General features: G+C 39.5%; 1 long non-coding RNA gene across 3 annotated transcripts in view; it reads right to left on the minus strand.

Moving 5' to 3' along the window:
- Nucleotides 1–1973: 1973 nt before the first annotated feature.
- Nucleotides 1974–21407, minus strand: part of LOC137636525 (uncharacterized) — a 49864-nt gene continuing 30430 nt past the window's right edge. For all 3 annotated transcript variants that reach the window (XR_011043128.1, XR_011043129.1, XR_011043130.1), the window contains one exon: nucleotides 1974–2110. This is a non-coding gene — a long non-coding RNA (uncharacterized lncRNA). The remainder of the gene's footprint in view (nucleotides 2111–21407) is intronic.

Here is a 21407-nt window from a genome sequence, read left to right on the forward strand (position 1 = left end):
AAGTCTTAAATTGGTTTCTGATTTTATTGTGATTTTAATTGTTTCTTTTAAACTGGTTTCTGATTTTATAGTCTAAAACAAATTGGTTGTTTTATTCTGATGTCTGATTTTATCTGGTTGGTTTCTGCTGTTTTAAAATAATTTCCGATATAGTCAAGAAATAGGTTTCCTGTATAAATTGGTTCCTGATTCTGTTGTTTCTGCTGTTTTAATTTTAAATCTGTTTCTGTTCTGAGGTTTCTGCTGTTTTTACTTGGTTTCGGATTTTAAAACACTGAATTGGTTTCCAATTTTATATTTTTTTCTGACCTTGTTGTAGAAATAACTTTGTTTTGGGTCTTAAAACAAAACAGGTTTGTTTTCCTAACCTTGAACTATCTTATATTTCGGATTTTAAAACACTGAATTGGTTTCCAATTTTATATTTTTTTCTGACCTTGTTGTAGAAATAACTTTGTTTTGGGTCTTAAAACAAAACAGGTTTGTTTTCCTAACCTTGAACTATCTTATATTTCGGATTTTAAAACACTGAATTGGTTTCCAATTTTATATTTTTTTCTGACCTTGTTGTAGAAATAACTTTGTTTTGGGTCTTAAAACAAAACAGGTTTGTTTTCCTAACCTTGAACTATCTTATAGTTTTCAGTATTAAACTATTTCTTAGTTTGTTTTACTTTGAAAATTATTTTGGGTCTTGAAACAAAACAGGTTTGTTTTCCTAACCTTGAACTATCTTATAGTTTTCAGTATTAAACTATTTCTTAGTTTGTTTTACTTTGAAAATTATTTTGGGTCTTTTGAGTTTTATAGGATTTTAATTGTTTCATGAAAATTATTTTGAGTTTTATAGGATTTTAATTGTTTCATGTTTACAATTTTGTTTTATCCAGTTATTTTTTGGCAACTTGAAATCCAAGTTTGTAACCTAATTTACTAATGGTTCTATTCTCACCTTTTGATTCTATAATTTGTGTGTTTTGCTTTTATTTGAACAATAATTTTAACATATATAGTCTTTTGCTAGAAATTATTCCTAAATTATTATTTACAGATAAAAATATTTTTAATTTTAACATGTAAAACAAAATAGAAATTATTCTTAAATTATTATTTGCAGATAAAAATATTTTCATGTATGATATTAAAATAATGTCATTTTAACATGTATAGTTTTTTCACTTGAAATTATTCCTAAATTATTATTTACAGAAAAATTATTTTCATGTTTGATATCAAAATTTTAGTAATAAATATTCCTAAATTTAACTTATTATTCACAAGAAACTTTCATAGATTTGTTCAGTCATTTTTTACTTTCATAAATTTGTTCAGTCCTTTTTTACTTCTGATTACAAAAATGTTCAGTCATTTTTTACTTCTGATTACAAAAATGTTCAGTCATTTTTTACTTCTGATTACAAAAATGTTCAGTCATTTTTTACTTCTGATTACAAAATGTTCAGTCATTTTTTACTTCTGATTACAAAATGTTCAGTCATTTTTTACTTCTGATTACAAAAATATCTTAAACTTTCATAGATTTGTTGTCATAAAAACTAATGATTATAAAAATATCTTGAACTTTCATAGATTTGTTCAGTCATAAAAACTTCTGATAAAAATAAATTCAGCTGCTTCAAAGATATGACTGTTTACAATAACCTCTGCTTTTTAGTACAAAATGTTATTTAACTTTGATGAAAGATTTTCATGTATTGTTAAAGTGATTATTGAAATTTCAAGTGGAAGTGTTAGTTAAATTACAGAGGCAATGGTTTATAAAATGTGTTAAATAAATTACCATTATCACTTCCAGTAAATTACCATTACAAAGATATGTCATGTTACATTTGATTGTATATACTAACACCGAATACTGAAGCTTTAGTTAATTATTTTTTGGCTTTTCTTCAATTTACAAGGTCTCTTCCAGATCCCCTGTTCCTGCTGATGAACCTCTTTGTTTTATCAAAGTGTCCTGCTGCCGAACCTCTTGGTTATACCACCGTTCCTGCTGATGAACCTCTTGGTTTTATCAAAGTGTCCTGCTGCCGAACCTCTTGGTTTTACCACCGTTCCTGCTAATGAACCTCTTGGTTTTACCAGTGTCCTGCAGTGGAATTAACACCAGTTATATATTAGTTGACACAGTTAATAAAGATTTTAAATGTAAGTTAATAAAGGAAATTAAATTATTCTGTATTTTTCTTAGCCATAAAAAACCAGAGTTCTTTATATTTCTTTAGTCTTTAAACTAAAATGGTATTTTTTTATTCAATATAAAGTACTGATAATTCCTTTCAAGAGTCCCTCGACTAATTGAAAAACTAAACAAATCAGTTTTGAATGAATGAAAGGGGTAAGCATCCATGTGTGTGTGAAGGGAAAACAGAAGAGATGCTTCTCTCTGTTTATCATATCAACCCAGTCCCAGTACACCAACACAAAGATTTAACAGCAGAAGTGAACAAGGCACTTGAACTTGTTCTTGAAAGTCGTTCAGTCAAATGGTGACGATGCAACTGGGAAGAGATATCACCTGGACGTACTATCATGGAGTATGTGTTAAGTTCCTAGAGAGAGGCAAGGCCCAAGCACCTTTCCAGGAACAGAAAGACACATTGAAATCATCCTTCTGCTTCACACACTACAGCAGTAAAACTTCAGACGGTGCACATCAACGTCTGAGGATTGCCAACCTCCTTAGGATTACGTTGCTGACGTCACACTGCCTCATGATGATTATTACTAGCTAAGTTATAACCCTAGTTGGAAAGGAAAGATGTTATAAGCCTAAGGGCTCCAACAGGGAAAAGTACCCCAGCAAGTAAAGAAATTAAGGAAATAAACAATATGAAAAGTAATGAACAATTAAAATATTTTGAAAATGGTAATTGGAAAAGAAAGATGTTATCAGCCTAAGGGCTCCAACAGGGACAAATATCCCAGCAAGGAAAGAAATTAGAAATAAACAAAATGAAAAGTAATGAACAATTAAAATATTTTGAAAACGGTAACAACACCATAACAGATATTTCATATATAAACTATAAAAAGACTTATGTCAGCCTGTTCAACATGAGCGAGGGAATAGACAGAAAATAAGAATGCTTTATACAGTTGAAAGAATGTAGTTATTGGCAGGTTGCACAGGAAACTATCATACAGCCTACAGTTATCGATAAGCCACTGAACATTAATCCTTTCTTCTAAATACTATATCCTTAGCAGAAAAGATTTAACAGCTATTTCCAGCTTCACTGAAACTACGAATGAATATAAAATTTGATTAATAGCATTACTAGGAATTACCTAAACAAAATTGACTTAAGATTAGTAGCATGATGTATGCAAAAGATTAGAGACTTGTAATTCAAAGAGACTACTAATGCATCTTTATTTGGACCAATTACAGTGTATTATCAAAACAGGGAATGAACTCTACTTAAAGCAGACCCAAATAAATTTGTGATGTGTGAACCAAATAGCGAGAGGATTTCATATAGAGAAATGCTATACTGTACCGAAGATTTATCAATGATTGTAGTATCTGAAGTGATTTGTATTTTCCCTAAATATACAAAACCAAGTCCTTTAATAAGCGTATACTTTCAGCAAAGCTTGATCTTGGTTGTTAAAATCTATGGAGCGAGATAGGGGGGTAGCGCGGGAAAATCTTGGTCGAGATTGAGAGGTCAAGGACTCTCCTATAGAAAGTGGTTCTCGCTGAGTATATTGTGTCGGAACAAATCTATAACAAGGTGTCTGTAGTTACAGCCTGGTGACAATGAAGCCCTGATTCCTAATTAGCCACTAGGTTACAACCATGGCCTGGTATGTGGTCAAGGGAAGAACCTATATCTGTGAGGGGGATATGCTGTCTACATGTAGGGTCATACGAGAACATGGGTGCATACACATCTATTCACCCCCTCATTAGGAAAGATGGGAGAGGAGCTTCTAAACAAACTTACTACCTAGAAAAGATGCTTGATCATGTGGACCTCAACCTACATTCATTGTCTGGTCCAGCATATAACATAGTGATTACTGCATCCCAAGGAAGGGAAAGATAAAAAAAGTTAATAAGGCCACTTGACATTACCTCTCATTCTGGAGTAACATCACGACTTATGCACGGTGAGATGCCTCTTGTCCCGTGGGCAAGCTCGATTTACTGACCTGACCTGCTGAGCCCCTATTATTATTACCTTTATCATTAGGCTACTAGCCAAGCTATAACAGTCGTCTGAAATGCAGAATGTGCACTCTCACAAGAAGGTGAACGAAGAGGTGAGGGTACACTTCTGCAGGAGGGACCTGCTGTAGAAGGGCACAGTCCAGTAGGAGAATAAACTAGGCTACGAGTAAACATGCAAGGGCTCTCTCCTGTAGGAGAACGAGTACGCACAGGAGAGAACTCATGGGTGCTTGAGCAAGCAAAGGTAGAGACATACACCTAGTAGTGCTCTAGTGGGCATGTGAATAGCCGAGGGTGAAGGAGTGTGAGCGAAAACAAAGCAGGCGCAGGAGCATGAGCACAAACACAAGTAATGCAAGATTACACATGTATAAATTAGCATGTTAGTTGGTACACATGAGCATGTAAGGAAATGCTTGTCATAAGTAAAAGGAGCACTCTCAAGTGTCCTCTGCATTGTCTCGTCTTATTTTTCGTCTTAGGTGAAGCAAGTCCATGGGGCAGTACTGTCTCTCCCATGAGGAGAGATACGGTAGCGTAACATACGCAACTCCTATCGATCAGTCTTCTAGGCCTTGGTCCAAAAAGAAGAAAAGAAGGGTGGAACACTTCCATTCCGACTGGAAGTGAGTGAAGAGACGACCTTGTCTGGCATCCTGGCCGATGCCAAAGACACACTTGAGGAAAGAGATCCTAGGTACTCTATGAAGAGGCAGCACTATCAGGAGATATGTCTCTTGAACCTTCTGTACACAAGAAAATTCTGACAATATGAAGGGCAGTAACCTTCCCTTTCAACTCGGCAGCAGTAGCTACTCCTATCATGCATAAGGAAATAAACAGGAACAAGAAACCATATAAGCAAGATACACAGACAACTGTCAGTTAGCTACAAATGTCCGGAAAACAGAAAAACCTTTCATCTTCAATATCCTTTGTATGAAAAAAAAATTGCCAATAATTATCTAAAAGGAAAAAGAAATAAAAGATTAAAAATGTCAGTTGACAGTGCCGGGAGTACAGTACGTCTAATATCCGGCAGCTGAAAAAGTGGCTATTCAGTATCACAGCAGGCAAGGGAGGCTTCGTTATCACCAACCAGTAACTACAGACACCACCTTATTTCTAACATCTCAGTTCTAGCTACACTGAATACATAACCCTATAAGCAGATGAAGATTTGTATACAGTACATGTAGAAACAAATACTATTTGAAATGTACTAAGAGTGGGAATCATATATGCCAATGCAATTAAATTTCATATTGGAGTGCCAAGGTTGCTAGGTTTAAAAATGCACAAGTGTGTATCGTGAGATTGATGAATATGGAGTTTCGTTGAAATTCATTGGACTGAGGATTGTATATATTTAGAAGCTTCATTGAGCGAAGTAAATATTAATCTACTTTTAATAATATACAGTATTGTCATATTTGAAAAGGGGAGGAAATATGTTTCATAGAATTATATATTTGAAAGTGAATGCAGTATGTATGTCATTGAATGCATTGTGTAAAAAGGTAAAGTAGAAAATACGTAGGCATTGGCTGATTTTGGTCCAAGAACCACAGACACTTCTCCGTATTTGCTGTGACAGAGCAAGCAAGCAAGCTATGCATCAATTATTTTTAAGTGTAAAGGAAATCGAGCAGTATGGAAGAAGAAATGAATGCTTTGAGGGAAGAACTGAGGAGGAGAGTAGTTGAGAATGAAAGGTTGAGGAAGACAAGTGAATAACTGAGGATGATAGGGAAAGAGAAGAAACAGTGAAAGGTTACCTGAAAATACCCGAGATAATGGAAGCAAGAACATCTGAAATGAAGAAATTAGAGGGAAAGGAGATGCAGAAAAGGAGAGAGAGAGTCCTACATCAGCACGCAGGAAGTTGAACGAGGGTACTAAGAAAAGCAGACGTCAAGAAATGCAAAGTTTTAACCCTTTTAGCCCCAAAGAACATACTGGTACGTTTCACAAAACTCATCCCTTTACCCCCATGGACGTACCGGTACGTCCTTGCAAAATAATGCTATAAAATTTTTTTTTTTTTTCATATTTTTGATAATTTCTTTTAAAAAATTCAGGCATTTTCCAAGAGAATGAGACCAACCTGACCTCTCTATGACAAAAAATAAGGCTGTTAGAGCAATTTAAAAAAAATATGCTGCAAAATGTGCTGGGGAAAAAATAACCCCTTGGGGGTTAAGGGTTGGAAATTTCCAAAGAGCCTGGGGGTAAAAGGGTTAATAAAATTACATAAAAGCAAAGTCAAAAACCCAGCCACTGAGGGGGGACAAGCCAGCATCAACTTGGTGCCGGCCCCAAGCCCGGGTAAATGGGGAGGGTTGGCGGAAGGAAAAAGCATCCAGCCATGAAAAATTAACCAAAACCAATATGGCCAGTGGAGATTGTGAGATTAACCTGTGATGAAGTGTGGGACAGAGGTAGATGGAGAACACTAGCCAGATACATCGACCCGACATAAAAGTGGGAAAAGATGAAGACAAAGAAGAAGAAGGAAAGTAAAGTCAAAGTATTCACCAACAAATAAGAGATCAAATGGGTAAGGATAAGAAAGCAAATATGAGCAAATCAAAGAGAATTTATGAAAAGTCTTTAAGATATCGTTACTACATAAAAGTCCCTGATAGTACAGTATACAGTACAGTGGTTTGAAGAGAAATTAGTGGTAGTTTTGAAAAAAAAATAATTAGGAATGTACAAATTTGCCAGTTTTTCGGAAGGGAAATTGGCTTAGTTTTTCGGAAGGGAAATTGGCTTACTTTTTTACAACAATTATGCGTGTGGGTGAACAGTTATGAATCTGCGAGAGGTCAGTGATCAGGTGAATATGAAAAGAGCTGCCATTAACCCTTTTACCCCCAAAGGACGTACTGGTACGTTTCACAAAACTCATCCCTTTACCCCCATGGACGTACCGGTACGTCCTTGCAAAAAAATGCTATAAAAATTTTTTTTTTTCATATTTTTGATAATTTTTTAAGAAAATTCAGGCATTTTCCAAGAGAATGAGACCAACCTGACCTCTCTATGACAAAAATTAAGGCTGTTAGAGCAATTTAAAAAAAAATATACTGCAAAATGTGCTAGGAAAAAAAATAACCCCCTTGGGGTTAAGGGTTGGAAATTTCCAAAGAGCCTGTGGGTAAAAGGGTTAAGACCAAAACTAAGCTTGTAGCAGATAGAATTAGAAAAAATAAGACAAGATGAGCATGCATAGACTGGAAACTTTATGAAAGTAGTACAGTAGTACCGTATGCAGTCAAGGATATAAATGAACGTATAGCGTTTGTACTGAATTTCTTTTCCACTGTACACGTCAATGTCCGAGTTTATAAATTTGTAAAGCAAAAAATGTGTAAATGGAAAATTGTAATGGGATGGTGTGCTGGAAACAGTAGATCATGTAACCCAGTGAATGTCATAATAATCTTTCTGGATGAATACTACGGGAATGAGAGTGAGAGAGAATGCAAAAATAGAACTGTGTACGCTTGGCCTCTCACATATAAGAGATAAAAGATTCATAAGAGATATAAAAGATAAAAGTCAGATTAAAAGGCGATTTAGATGTAATAGCTTTGGTCATTAGAAGAATAATAATTTAGGGTCACTAGATACGAAAGAAAATGCATTGTGTGAATAAATGTTCTCCATCCATCCATATACCAAGGCACTTCCCCCAATTTTGGGGGGTAGCCGACACCAACAATGAAACAAAACAAAAAGGGGGCCTCTACTCTCTATGTTCCTTCAGCCTAATCAGGGACTCAACCGAGTTCAGCTGGTACTGCTAGCAATAAATGTTCTAAAAGTGTAATAAGATATGCCATACAGCAAAATTGGGTTTCACAGAGTGGAAAGGGAATGAAAATTGTGGTCAGAAAGTATATTTTCCCAGGAAGCATAAGGCTCCAAGAAGCAAATAAACAAACTGAACATGGTTGGTCTGGTAGTGAATGTTTAGGAGAATGGTGAATATTTATCAAATCGAGAATCAATAAAGTAAAGGGAGCTGTAGTACGTTCCAGCATAGTGCTATACAGTATTACATATCCTTGTAGAAGCTAAGTAATTTGTCCCTCTGTGGAGGATACTACAGTACATCCTATCAATTAAAGGCAACAGGTCATTTGTAATTGTACAATTACCATTAATATTTACCACCATCATGGATAGAAAGTCGACAGAATGAGTTTGAAGAATTGAACATTTGGGGCGGATATATAGGTTGATAGTGTAATTCTATCAATTTGAAAAGGAATAAGAGATGGAATGAGGTTGTGGAAATTAACTCTTTTACCCCCAAGTTATTTGGAAATTTCCAACCCTTAACCCCCTGGCGTTTTTTTTTTCAAACACATTTTGCAATATATTTTTTTTAAATTCCTCTAACAGCCTTAGTTTTTGTCATAGAGAGGTCAGGTTGGTCTCATTCTCTTGGAAAATGCCTGAAATTTCTCAAAAAATTATCAAAAATATGCAAAAAAAAAAATGTAAATAGCAGTTTTTTGCAAGGACGTACCAGTACGTCCATGGGGGTAAAGGGATGAGTTTTGTGAAACGTACCAGTACGTCCTTTGGGGGTAAAAGGGTTAAAGAACCTCATAAGCTTGAATATGATTAAGTGTGAGGAATGGAAGTAGTGTGTGCATGGGAAAGAAAGAAAGGATAAACTACTATCTCAGGATACAAGTATTATACATCTGCCAAAGAGTAATCTCGGTGAATGTCAGGGCAATGTTTCTGGATGGATACTAAGCAAATGAAGGAGCCTTTGTAGGGTGACGGCCAGATCCCGTAGAAAACGGGAATATTCTGAACTGTGGCCGTCGTTCTAAAAACGATTTTGGCAGGAGAAGCTAACTTAAAAAACCCACCTAACCTATGCTAAAAGCCGTATCCTTACCCAGGGGGGCTTCACACCCCCGGACCCCCCCCCCCCCCTTACACAACAGTTTCCTTACCTACGAGTATGACGGGAGAAGCTAACTTAAAAAACCCACCTAACCTATGCTAAAAGCCGTGTCCTTACCCGGGGCGGACCCCCCCCCTACACAACATATTTAAGATCCGTAGACCATTTCCAAACATTTTTATTCTATACAAGATAACAGTCGGAGCGATAATAAGCAAATTAGGACGCTTGGCCGTAGCGCTACAAACTACCCGAAGTGTATACCAAGAATGCTAGAAAGGAGAGATATGTCATGAACAAATGTAACTGAATAAGTGACAAAAACTTACATCAGATAGAACAAAATTCATTATTATTATTATTATTACTATCCAAGCTACAACCCTAGTTGGAAAAGCAAGATGCTATAAGCCCAGGGGCTCCAACAGGGAAAAATAGCCCAGTGAGGAAAGGAAATAAGGAAATAAATAAATGAAGAGAACAAATTAACAATAAATCATTCTAAAAAAAGTAACAACGTCAAAACAGACACGTCATATATAAACTATTAACATCAAAAACAAATATGTCGTAAATAAACTATAAAAAGACTCATGTCTGCCTGGTCAACAAAAAAGCATTTGCTCCAATTTTGAACTTTTAAAGTTCTACTGATTCAACTACCCGATTAGGAAGATCATTCCACAACTTGGTCACAGCTGGAATAAAACTTCTAGAGTACTGCGTAGTATTGAGCCTCATGATGGAGAAGGCCTGGCTATTAATTGAATGTGAAGCATACTAGAGTGGCAGAACTTAGTGATGCAAAACTACAGAGTTTTGACAAAGGAAAAACTAATTTTTGGGGAGGTGCTCTGTGGTCTCCAATGACTTTCCTGTTCAAGGCTAGAACAGGGAATCCAATACCAAAGAAATATTGTTTCCCTGCTCTAGGGAAAGTGCACCAATGTGCAGAGTACAGACTCTGTGAATTATAGGGGAGACCTGCAGGTCAGGCCCATTACAACTTGCCATAACACTTCTAAATCTGCAAGTTGTCAATGACTGCTGAAAATGTAAGAAAAGTAATTAAGAGGTTCAAAAATAGGAAGACAGAGGATATTACAAACCAGAAGCTGCACTTGAGTGGTGATGTGTGATTAAATGGCTATCAGGGTTTTTAAAAGCTAGTCTACAGGATGCAAAGCTGGTGAAAGAATAAATAAATATAAAGATAAAAGTGACTTGTAGGAATTTTAGGGGACAAAGGTTACTTGATATAGTAAGGAAGGTGTACGGTAGGATTTTGATTGCCACATACTGAGGAAGGTGTACGGTAGGATTTTGATTGCCACATACTAAGGAAGGTGTACGGTAGGATTTTGATTGCCACATACTAAGGAAGGTGTACGGTAGGATTTTGATTGCCACATACTAAGGAAGGTGTACGGTAGGATTTTGATTGCCACATACTAAGGAAGGTGTACGGTACAATTTTGATTGCCGAAGGAAGAAGGTGAAAGAAGAATTGGTAAAGGGAGGAACTCTGGATTTTGAAGAGGGTGCGTGGATCATGTGTTGATTACAATTCAGTTTTGTGGAAAGTAAAATTAATAAAAAACATTATGGCACACCAAAAATATATGATAATTTGTGAAGGTATATTCAGGGTGAAAATGAGATTGTATGGTACTGATATTGAAAATAAAAGCTTAGAAAAGTGAAAGTTTTATAGAAGCATGCAAGAGTAGTGTTGAGAGGGCAATGACTAGTGTGGTGATAAAGATGTAAGGCTTAATAAGTCTGACTCATTATCTTCATGGATGGAGTTATGCAAAAAGTCAGGAGAGAGAAAAATGGATGTAAATGCAACCACTACACAGAACAGTAACACCCAACTCTACATCATGAATTTGTTCCAAGAGACAAGAAGCAAAGCGATTTTCGACACAAGATGGATTTCCGCCTTAAAAAGCTACCTGTATTTTTCCCATATACCCTATTGAACATTTAAAAGTAATTGAAACATGCTATCTTTTAACCCTTTTACCCCCAAAGGGCATACTGGTACATTTCACAAAACTCATCCCTTTACCCCCATGGACGTACCGCTACGTCCTTGCAAAAAAATGCTATAAAATTTTTTTTTTCATTTTTTTGATAATTTTTTGAGAAAATTCAGGCATTTTCCAAGAGAATGAGACCAACCTGACCTCTCTGTGACAAAAATTAAGGCTGTTAGAGCAATTTAAAAAAAATATACTGCAAAATGTGCTGGGAAAAAAATAATGCCCTGGGGGTTAAGGGTTGGAAATTTCCAAAGAGCCTGGGGGTAAAAGGGATAATAAATACCAAATACCTACAGTAACAAGTTTCCATGTGAAGTACAGTACTGTACTTTTTAAAGCACCCAACTATTTTAATAAAATACATTGCAATGGTGCATGGATAGAGAGCCCAGAAAGGAGGTAAATCAATGGAGGAATGGAGTAGAAAGATGACTTCCTTGCCAGTGCCTATGAGAAGGGAGAAGGTAAGATGATGAGTGAGACTTCATGTTGGCTATTGTCAGTAAAATAACTGATCACGGTGGAACGAAACAGAGCTTGCTCGACACGTTACAGTTACACCACAAAGACAGACAGAATTGCATATAGACAGAACAGGACAAAATTAGACAGGATATATGCAATTAGAATGGAGACTTTAGGAAAGAAAACGTACTGTGTGGAAACAAAGATATAAATATCTGTAGGGTGTTGATAAAAAATTCCTTGGCTACCGTATTGAGCAATGTCTGTGTTTACCATTTAGAAAAGGATAAAATGAGATGGGTAAATGAAAAATTTAAATGAGATGGCATGCAGAAAATAGTGGAAAATTGAGATTAAAATTGATATGAATGCAAGAAATGGATAGTGTATATATGAGAAAGTAAGGAGAAAATTGTTTCATAATAGAAGGTATACAGTATAGACTTGCTCTTCACAAGCAACCCAGTAAAAGTTATGGCAATATTTCAGGATGAATACTGTGGAATTGTGTCAAATCAAAATGAGTAAACTATACTGTATACCCAAGATTCTAGAACACAGAAATAAGTATCATAAGATATACAAGAAAGGATAAAAGACAAACTGGAAGGGGTTTAAGATGTAATAAATTAGGTTTAATGAAGGTGATCACTCAGCACATGCTTTAGTTGCGGAGAGAAAGGGTATCGTGTGAATGAAAGTACGGAAGTGTAATAGGCTATGCCATTTCACAGAATGGAGGTGGTCTGGATATTGTACTCAGCAAGGCCATTTTGTTGGGATGTGCTAGGCTTTCTGAAGTATATGTACAAAGTAAAGCATGATTTGATCTGATAGGAAACAGCACAGCTCCAATAAGCAAACGTATAAACAGAGTTGATCTGGTAGTGAATGTGTAGGAAATGGGAAAAATAAAAACAAAAAGGTTAGGAGTGGATAGAAATACTAAGTGTTTGAAGAAATATATAAAATTTTACAAAACTTTAGTAGAACAAGCAACTTCAGATATTAAAATACGAAATGAGTGCGAGGGCAGAAAAATGTATTTTTAACCTAGAATAAGGGATTAAATGGAGCATAGGCAATATTTTGAGCAATAGGAATCTGACAAGAGTATGAGTGTATAAAAATCCGTCAAGGAAATGGTTGAGTACAGGTCCTATACTAGAACATGGTGTGTTGCAGAGGGCTACGTAATAGAGGAATGTAACATGCATATTTAAAATTGCTTCGGTTTGAGATTGATAAATAGGGTACAGTATCAAGTTTTATGCAACTTCATATATTAACCCTTTTACCCCAAAAGGACGTACTGGTACGTTTCACAAAACTCATCCCTTTACCCCCATGGACGTACCGCTACGTCCTTGCAAAAAAATGCTATAAAAATTTTTTTTTTCATATTTTTGATAATTTATTGAGAAACTTCAGGCATTTTCCAAGAGAATGAGACCAACCTGACCTCTCTATGACAAAAATTAAGGCTGTTAGAGCAATAATAAAAAAAAATATACTGCAAAATGTGCTAGGAAAAAAATAAACCCCTGGGGGTTAAGGGTTGGAAATTTCCAAATAGCCTGGGGGTAAAAGGGTTAATTACTTTGATTTAGGTAAGCACTAAGATTTGCTGCTTTGTCAATAATAATGAACTTTTACCAAGTGATAATATCAATGTTATAAAATTTTATAAAATAAATACGATGGTCAGTTTCATGATTATAATTAACGGTAGAGTTGTGAGCATATGAAAGTAAATTGAGTGATCACATGCAATTGTAAAAACTTTTGAATAAAGAAAATATATCTTGTCCTCACAGCCCCAAATTATGAATAGATTTTAAAAAGACAATCATCTATGGAAGTGAAGCATTGATATTAATCCGAGAAAGAGTTGGTGGTTAGTACCGATTAAGATATTTGAAAATCCACGTATAACAAAATGAACCTAATGATGACCAGAATAGGATTAATGAAAAATATGTAAACCACCAACAAAGTTGTATAGAAATATGTGGTTCAAGATAGTAAAGCTGACAGATGGTGTCAAGATGTGTGTTGGATTAAGTAATGTTTATTAAGAGATTTTAAATCAAATATAAAGCAAATGATCAAGTAAATTAACTTGCTAGGACAGATGCACAGGTCTTAGGAAAGGATTTCTGTTACAGTGGAATTCAAAGCAGGAAGCAAGAAGGCTGTACATAAAAGTAGCAGCATCATAAAAAAAAATTGTCTGCACCAAAGATACTATTATATAATGTCCAATTAGTAGAAACGAAAACCATATGCAATATGGCCTATACTACTCTGTAATGCAGAAACACAGGCTGCCGTATTGAGAAAAATAGAACGTATTTTGTTAGGGGTGGTGCTATGGTTTGCTGTGGGTTAACTTATATTTCACACTAAGATGTACAGGTATCATATGTGAAAGGCACAATTGTATGTTCATAATTAACCCATGATAGATATGAACATATGAAAATGTCTGATCTGTGGTGACGAATTAATGTGACAGCCTAAGCCAACATCTAGGAAAAGATATAAGTACTGTATGTATAATTATACACCAACTTTGAACTTACGCACACTGTGATAAAAATACATCATGCAATAGATCATCATAGTCTGCATATCCAATTCTTATATCAAAAAAGGAGAACAAGAACATGGTGTGTATAGAACGTGTTTCATACACGATCGTACACTAACGTTAGTTTTTTTTTCTCTCGGTCTCCCCTGCTCTAATAATATAAACTTGTTTAAGTTTGCTATCAAACATCTCGTTTGGTTTGAATTTTGTCATTTTTGTTCGCAACTATCTGTATATTAGCTCGCTGTCTTGTTGAATAAACTATCACAAGCATCTCTCTCCTCTGTAAGACCCCAACAGTTACATTGCCACATTAGCAACCCAAACCAAACTGTACCACCACCGTTATCAAAGTCGTGTTCCATTTTTCTTGACTGTGCAGCCAATGTCCCTAGGCCATATTGCATTAGGCTTTCCCTTTTTCAATAACCCTTTTACCCCCAGGCCTTTCGGAAATTTCCAACCCTTAATCCGCAAGGATTATTTTTTTTCTCGAACATTTTGCAGTATATTTTTTTTTAAATTGCTCTAACAGCCTTAATTTTTGTCATAGAGAGGTCAGGTTGGTCTCTTTCTCTTGGAAAATGCCTGAAGTTTCTCAAAGAATTATTAAAAATATGCAAAAAAAAAATTTTAATAGCATTTTTTTGCAAGGACGTACCGGTACGTCCATGGGGGTAAAGGGATGAGTTTTGTGAAACGTACCAGTACGTCCTTTGGGGGTAAAAGGGTTAATACAACATTATATAAGAGGACTTTGGGGGAGACTATTTCACCATGTTAATGCCTCTCGACTTGACTCCTGACTTCAGCATAACAGAAATGCTCTACCTCTTCTAACACCTATTTATCTATCCAAATAGAAATTGTTCCTTTTGAACAAATGTTTCAAAACAAAATCTCCTTAAGTCATTTAGAAACACTTGAAACCCAGCAGCCTAATGTTGTGGATAAGACATTTGAAGAGCAGTATGAGAATGAAAGCATAAGAGAATGAAAATATATTGCACATGAAGAGATGTGATTGCAAAGTCCAAGAGGGATATAAGAAGAAAAGGCAGATTGAAGGGTATTTCAAGTACAACGGAATGGGTGAGAAGAATAAGTAGGTGGTCAATGGGTATCTGTTTTTGGCTCTGGCAAAGTAGATCAGCGTGTGAAAGATTGTTACAGAAGTCAGATTACGGTAAATGTTTCAAGAATACTGGATTAGATCCTATAGCAATTATATGGAGTGCTGTAATCATGGCCCAAAGAATCATTTTTCTAAAATAGGTTAGGCTTTAAGAAGCCAATGTACATGTTGTGGAATGGAAGGTCACGTGGAGTGTGTGTGTATATAGTTAACCCTTTTACCCCCAAAGGACGTACTGGTACGTTTCACAAAACTCATCCCTTTACCCCCATGGACGTACCGGTACGTCCTTGCAAAAAAATGCTATGAAAATTTTTTTTTTTCATATTTGATAATTTTTCAAGAAAATTCAGGCATTTTTCAAGAGAATGAGACCAACCTGACCTCTCTATGACAAAAATTAAGGCTATTAGAGCAATTTAAAAAAAAATATATACTGCAAAATGTGCTGAGGAAAAAATGACTCCTTGGGGGTTAAGGGTTGGAAATTTCCAAAGAGCCTGGGGGTAAAAAATGTTATTTTCCTTAGTAAAATAGATTTTTTAATATACTTACCCGATGATCATGTAGCTGTCAACTCCGTTGCCCGACAGAAATCTAAGGTCGGGATACGCCAGCGATCGCTATACAGGTGGGGGTGTACACAACAGCGCCATCTGTGAGCAGGTACTCAAGTACTTCTTGTCAACAAGAACTCAATTTTCTCCTCGGTCCACTGGTTCTCTATGGGGAGGAAGGGAGGGTCCTTAAATTCATGATCATCGGGTAAGTATATTCAAAAATTTATTTTACTAAGGAAAATAACATTTTTCAATATTAATCTTACCCGATGATCATGTAGCTGATTCACACCCAGGGTGGTGGGTGGAGACCAGCATACATGTTAACATTAGAACCTAAGTATCCCGTATTTCATTTTAGCAGTTATTCAAAATAACAAACATAAAATAAATAAGTACCTGGTAAGGAAGTCGACTTGAACCATTACTCTGCCTTTTTTAAGTACGTCTTCCTTACTGAGCCTAGCGATCCTCTTAGGATGCTGAGCGACTCCTAGGTGCTGAAGTATGAAGGGCTGCAACCCATACTAAAGGACCTCATCACAACCTCTAATCTAGGCGCTTCTCAAGAAAGAATTTGACCACCCGCCAAATCAACCAGGATGCGGAAGGCTTCTTAGCCTTCCGTACAACCCAAAAACAACAATAAAAAGCATTTCAAGAGAAAGATTAAAAAAAAAAGGTTATGGGATTATGGGAATGTAGTGGCTGAGCCCTCACCTACTACTGCACTCGCTGCTACGAATGGTCCCAGGGTGTAGCAGTTCTCGTAAAGAGACTGGACATCTTTGAGATAAAATGATGCGAACACTGACTTGCTTCTCCAATAGGTTGCATCCATAACACTCTGCAGAGAACGGTTCTGTTTGAAGGCCACTGAAGTAGCGACAGCCCTAACTTCATGTGTCCTTACCTTCAGCAAAGCAAGGTCTTCTTCCTTCAGATGAGAATGGGCCTCTCTAATCAGAAGCCTGATGTAGTAAGAAACTGCATTCTTAGACATCGGTAAAGCAGGTTTCTTGATAGAACACCATAAAGCTTCTGATTGTCCTCGTAATGGCTTTGTCCGTCTTAAATAGTACTTAAGAGCTCTTACTGGGCAAAGTACTCTCTCTAGTTCGTTCCCCACCAAGTTGGACAGGCTTGGGATCTCGAACGACTTGGGCCAAGGACGAGAAGGAAGCTCGTTTTTAGCCAAAAAACCGAGCTGCAAGGAACACGTAGCCGTTTCAGATGTAAAACCTATGTTCCTGCTGAAGGCGTGGATCTCACTGACTCTTTTAGCTGTTGCTAAGCAAACGAGGAAAAGTGTCTTTAATGTGAGATCCTTAAAAGAGGCTGATTGAAGCGGTTCGAATCTTGCTGACATCAGGAACCTTAAAACCACGTCTAGGTTCCAGCCTGGTGTGGACAACCGACGTTCCTTTGAGGTCTCAAAAGACCTAAGGAGGTCCTGTAGATCTTTGTTGGTGGAAAGATCCAAGCCTCTGTGGCGGAAAACCGCTGCCAACATGCTTCTGTAACCCTTGATCGTAGGAGCTGATAGGGATCTTACATTCCTTAGATATAACAGGAAGTCAGCTATCTGCGTTACAGAGGTACTGGTTGAGGAAACTGCATTCGCCTTGCACCAGCTTCGGAAGACTTCCCATTTTGACTGATAGACTCTGAGAGTGGATGTCCTCCTTGCTCTGGCAATCGCTCTGGCTGCCTCCTTCGAAAAGCCTCTAGCTCTTGAGAGTCTTTCGATAGTCTGAAGGCAGTCAGACGAAGAGCGTGGAGGCTTGGGTGTACCTTCTTTACGTGTGGCTGACGCAGAAGGTCCACTCTTAGAGGAAGAGTCCTGGGAACGTCCACTAGCCATTGCAGTACCTCGGTGAACCATTCTCTCGCGGGCCAGAGGGGAGCAACCAACGTCAACCGTGTCCCTTCGTGAGAGGCGAACTTCTGAAGTACCCTGTTGACAATCTTGAACGGAGGGAACGCATACAGGTCTAGATGGGACCAATCCAGCAGAAAGGCATCCACGTGAACTGCTGCTGGGTCTGGAATCGGAGAACAATACATCGGGAGCCTCTTGGTCATCGAGGTAGCGAATAGATCTATGGTGGGCTGACCCCACAGGGCCCATAGTCTGCTGCAAACATTCTTGTGAAGGGTCCACTCTGTGGGGATGACCTGACCCTTCCGGCTGAGGCGATCTGCCATGACATTCATTTCGCCCTGAATGAACCTCGTTACCAGCGAAATCTTTCGATCTTTTGACCAAATGAGGAGGTCCCTTGCGATCTCGAACAACTTCCTCGAATGAGTCCCTCCTTGCTTGGAGATGTACGCCAAGGCTGTGGTGTTGTCGGAGTTCACCTCCACCACCTTGCTTAGCTGGAGGGACTTGAAGTTTATCAAGGCCAGATGAACTGCCAAAAGCTCCTTGCAGTTGATGTGAAGTGTCCTTTGCTCCTGATTCCACGTGCCCGAGCATTCCTGTCCGTCCAGTGTCGCACCCCAGCCCGTGTCCGATGCGTCCGAGAAGAGACGGTGGTCGGGGGTCTGAACAGCCAATGGTAGACCTTCCTTGAGAAGAAAGCTGTTCTTCCACCAAGTCAGTGTAGACCTCATCTCTTCGGAAATAGGCACTGAGACCGCCTCTAGCGTCATGTCCTTTCTCCAGTGAGCAGCTAGATGATACTGAAGGGGGCGGAGGTGGAGTCTCCCTAACTCGATGAACTGGGCCAGTGATGAAAGTGTCCCTGTTAGACTCATCCACTGCCTGACTGAACATCGGTTCCTTCTCAGCATGCTCTGGATGCATTCTAGGGCTTGATTGATCCTTGGGGCCGACGGAAAAGCCCGAAAAGCTCGACTCTGAATCTCCATACCTAGATAGACAATGGTTTGGGATGGGACGAGTTGGGACTTCTCTATATTGACCAGGAGGCCCAATTCCTTGGTCAGATCCATAGTCCATCTGAGATTCTCCAGACAGCGACGACTTGACGGAGCTCTTAAAAGCCAGTCGTCCAAATAGAGGGAGGCTCTGATGTCTGCCAAGTGAAGGAATTTGGCAATATTCCTCATCAGTTTGGTAAACACAAGAGGTGCCGTGCTTAGGCCAAAGCACAGGGCTCGGAACTGGTACACGACCTTTCCAAAGACGAACCTTAGGAAAGGTTGGGAGTCTGGATGGATGGGGACATGAAAGTACGCGTCTTTCAGGTCTAACGAGACCATCCAGTCTTCCTTCCTGACCGCTGCTAGGACCGACTTCGTCGTCTCCATCGTGAACGTCTGCTTGGTGACAAAAGCATTGAGAGCACTGACGTCCAGCACCGGTCTCCAACCTCCTGTCTTCTTCGCTACCAGGAAGAGACGGTTGTAGAAGCCCGGGGATTGATGGTCCCGGACTATGACTACCGCTCCCTTTTGTAGCAAGAGCGACACCTCTTGTTGCAACGCTAGCCTCTTGTCCTTCTCCTTGTAGTTGGGAGAGAGGTTGATGGGAGACGTTGCTAGAGGGGGACTGCGGCAGAACGGAATTCTGTACCCCTCCCTTAGCAACTTCACAGACTGAGCGTCTGCACCTCTGCTCTCCCAAGCTTGCCAGAAGTTCTTGAGCCTGGCTCCCACTGCTGTCTGGAGAGGAAGGCAGTCAGATCCTGCCTTTTGCGGACTTGGAACCCTTCTTGGATTTGCCACGGTGACTGTCGGCACAGGTACCTCCTCTGCTGGAGGTTCTGCCACGAAAGGGCGGGATGAACCTAGTTGCTGGTGTGTCCACTGCTGCAGAACGGAAAGGTCTAGGCACGGAAGGTAAAGCTTTAGCCTTACGTGCGGAAGATGCCATCAGGTCATGGGTATCCTTCTGGATCAACGAGGCAGCCATCCCCTTGATCAGCTCCTCCGGAAACAGACACTTGGAGAGAGGAGCAAACAACAACTCCGACTTCTGGCAAGGAGTGATCCCAGACGACAAGAAGGAGCAAAGATGTTCTCTCTTCTTAAGCACTCCCGACACGTACGAAGCCGCAAGCTCACCAGACCCATCCCGAATGGCTTTGTCCATGCTAGACATGATAAGCATGGCAGAGTCCTTATCCGAAGGGGAAGTCTTTCTGCTTAACGCTCCCAAACACCAATCGAGGAAGTTGAAGATCTCAAAAGCACGAAAGACTCCCTTCAACAGATGATCCATGTCAGAAAAGGACCAGCAAATCTTAGATCGTCTCATAGCCAGCCTGCGGGGAGAGTCAACCAGACTTGAGAAGTCGCCCTGGGCAGAGGCAGGAACTCCCAAGCCGGGTTCCTCTCCCGTGGCATACCAGACGCTAGATTTGGAAGCAAGCTTGGTAGGCGGAAAGATGAAAGCAGTCTTTCCCAGTTGCTTCTTGGACTGCAACCACTCTCCCATAACCCTCAAAGCTCTCTTGGATGAGCGTGCGAGGACAAGTTTGGTGAAGGCAGGAGCTGCTGACTGCATGCCCAGAGCAAACTCGGAGGGAGGAGAGCGAGGGGTTGCAGACACAAACTGTTCCGGATACAAGTCCCTGAACAAGGCAAGGACTTTCCGAAAGTCTAAGGAGGGAGGCGTAGACTTGGGTCCTTCTAAGTCGGAGTGCGGTTCATCCAAATGTGCAGCTTCGTCATCCGATACTCCATCATCCGAAAGCTGAGTAGGAAGTGGCAAAGGTGGAGCAGAAAGCTGAACGGCTGAATCCGGCAGCACGGGTGCATGCGTAGCTGCTGCGGATCCAACATCATGCCGCTGCTGGTCAGTCTGCGAGCTGGCAACAACAAAAGCAGAGTGCTGGTGCGTGGGAGGGACTGCCGTGGGTTGCGGAGCATGCCGCATTGTGTCAAAACACGGCAGCTCTACAGCACCTTCCCACTGCTGATGCGGTAGCTCACGCATGTCAACGGAGGGTGCAGCATGAACATGCGTCTGGCAGGGTGGACTGCGCATCGGTGGTGGAGCTCTCACAGGTGGAGTGTGGGAGCAGGCAGCTGCAGTATCTGCTGAGCGCACAACCATGGCAGATTGTAGGTTAACTGGTGCCGTGTCAACCTTCTCAGCACGATACTCCTGCATAAAGGAAGCAAGCTGAGACTGCATAGTCTGCAGCATGGACCACTTAGGATCTACCGTGGTTGGTGCAGCAACAGACAGAGTAGTTGCCTGCTGCGTAACCACTCTACCTCTCTTGGGAGGTGTGCAGTCTTCGGAAGACTGCGGCGAGTCCGAACTGACCCAGTGGCTACACCTGGGCCGTTGGACTCGCTCGGAAGGGACCTTACGCTTGAGAGGTCGTGAGACCTTGGTCCAACGTTTCTTCCGCGAAACTTCTTCCACAGACGAGGAATGACAGGGCTCATTCGTCTGTTTGTGGATGGGACGATCTCTGACAGATACGTCCGCAACCACTGAGGGTACATCCGTACGCTGATCAAGGCCTGCCGAACCCTTTGGTCCTT

This window comes from Palaemon carinicauda, unplaced genomic scaffold, assembly GCF_036898095.1.
Source record: "Palaemon carinicauda isolate YSFRI2023 unplaced genomic scaffold, ASM3689809v2 scaffold32, whole genome shotgun sequence".
Classification (NCBI taxonomy): Eukaryota; Metazoa; Arthropoda; class Malacostraca; order Decapoda; family Palaemonidae; genus Palaemon; species Palaemon carinicauda.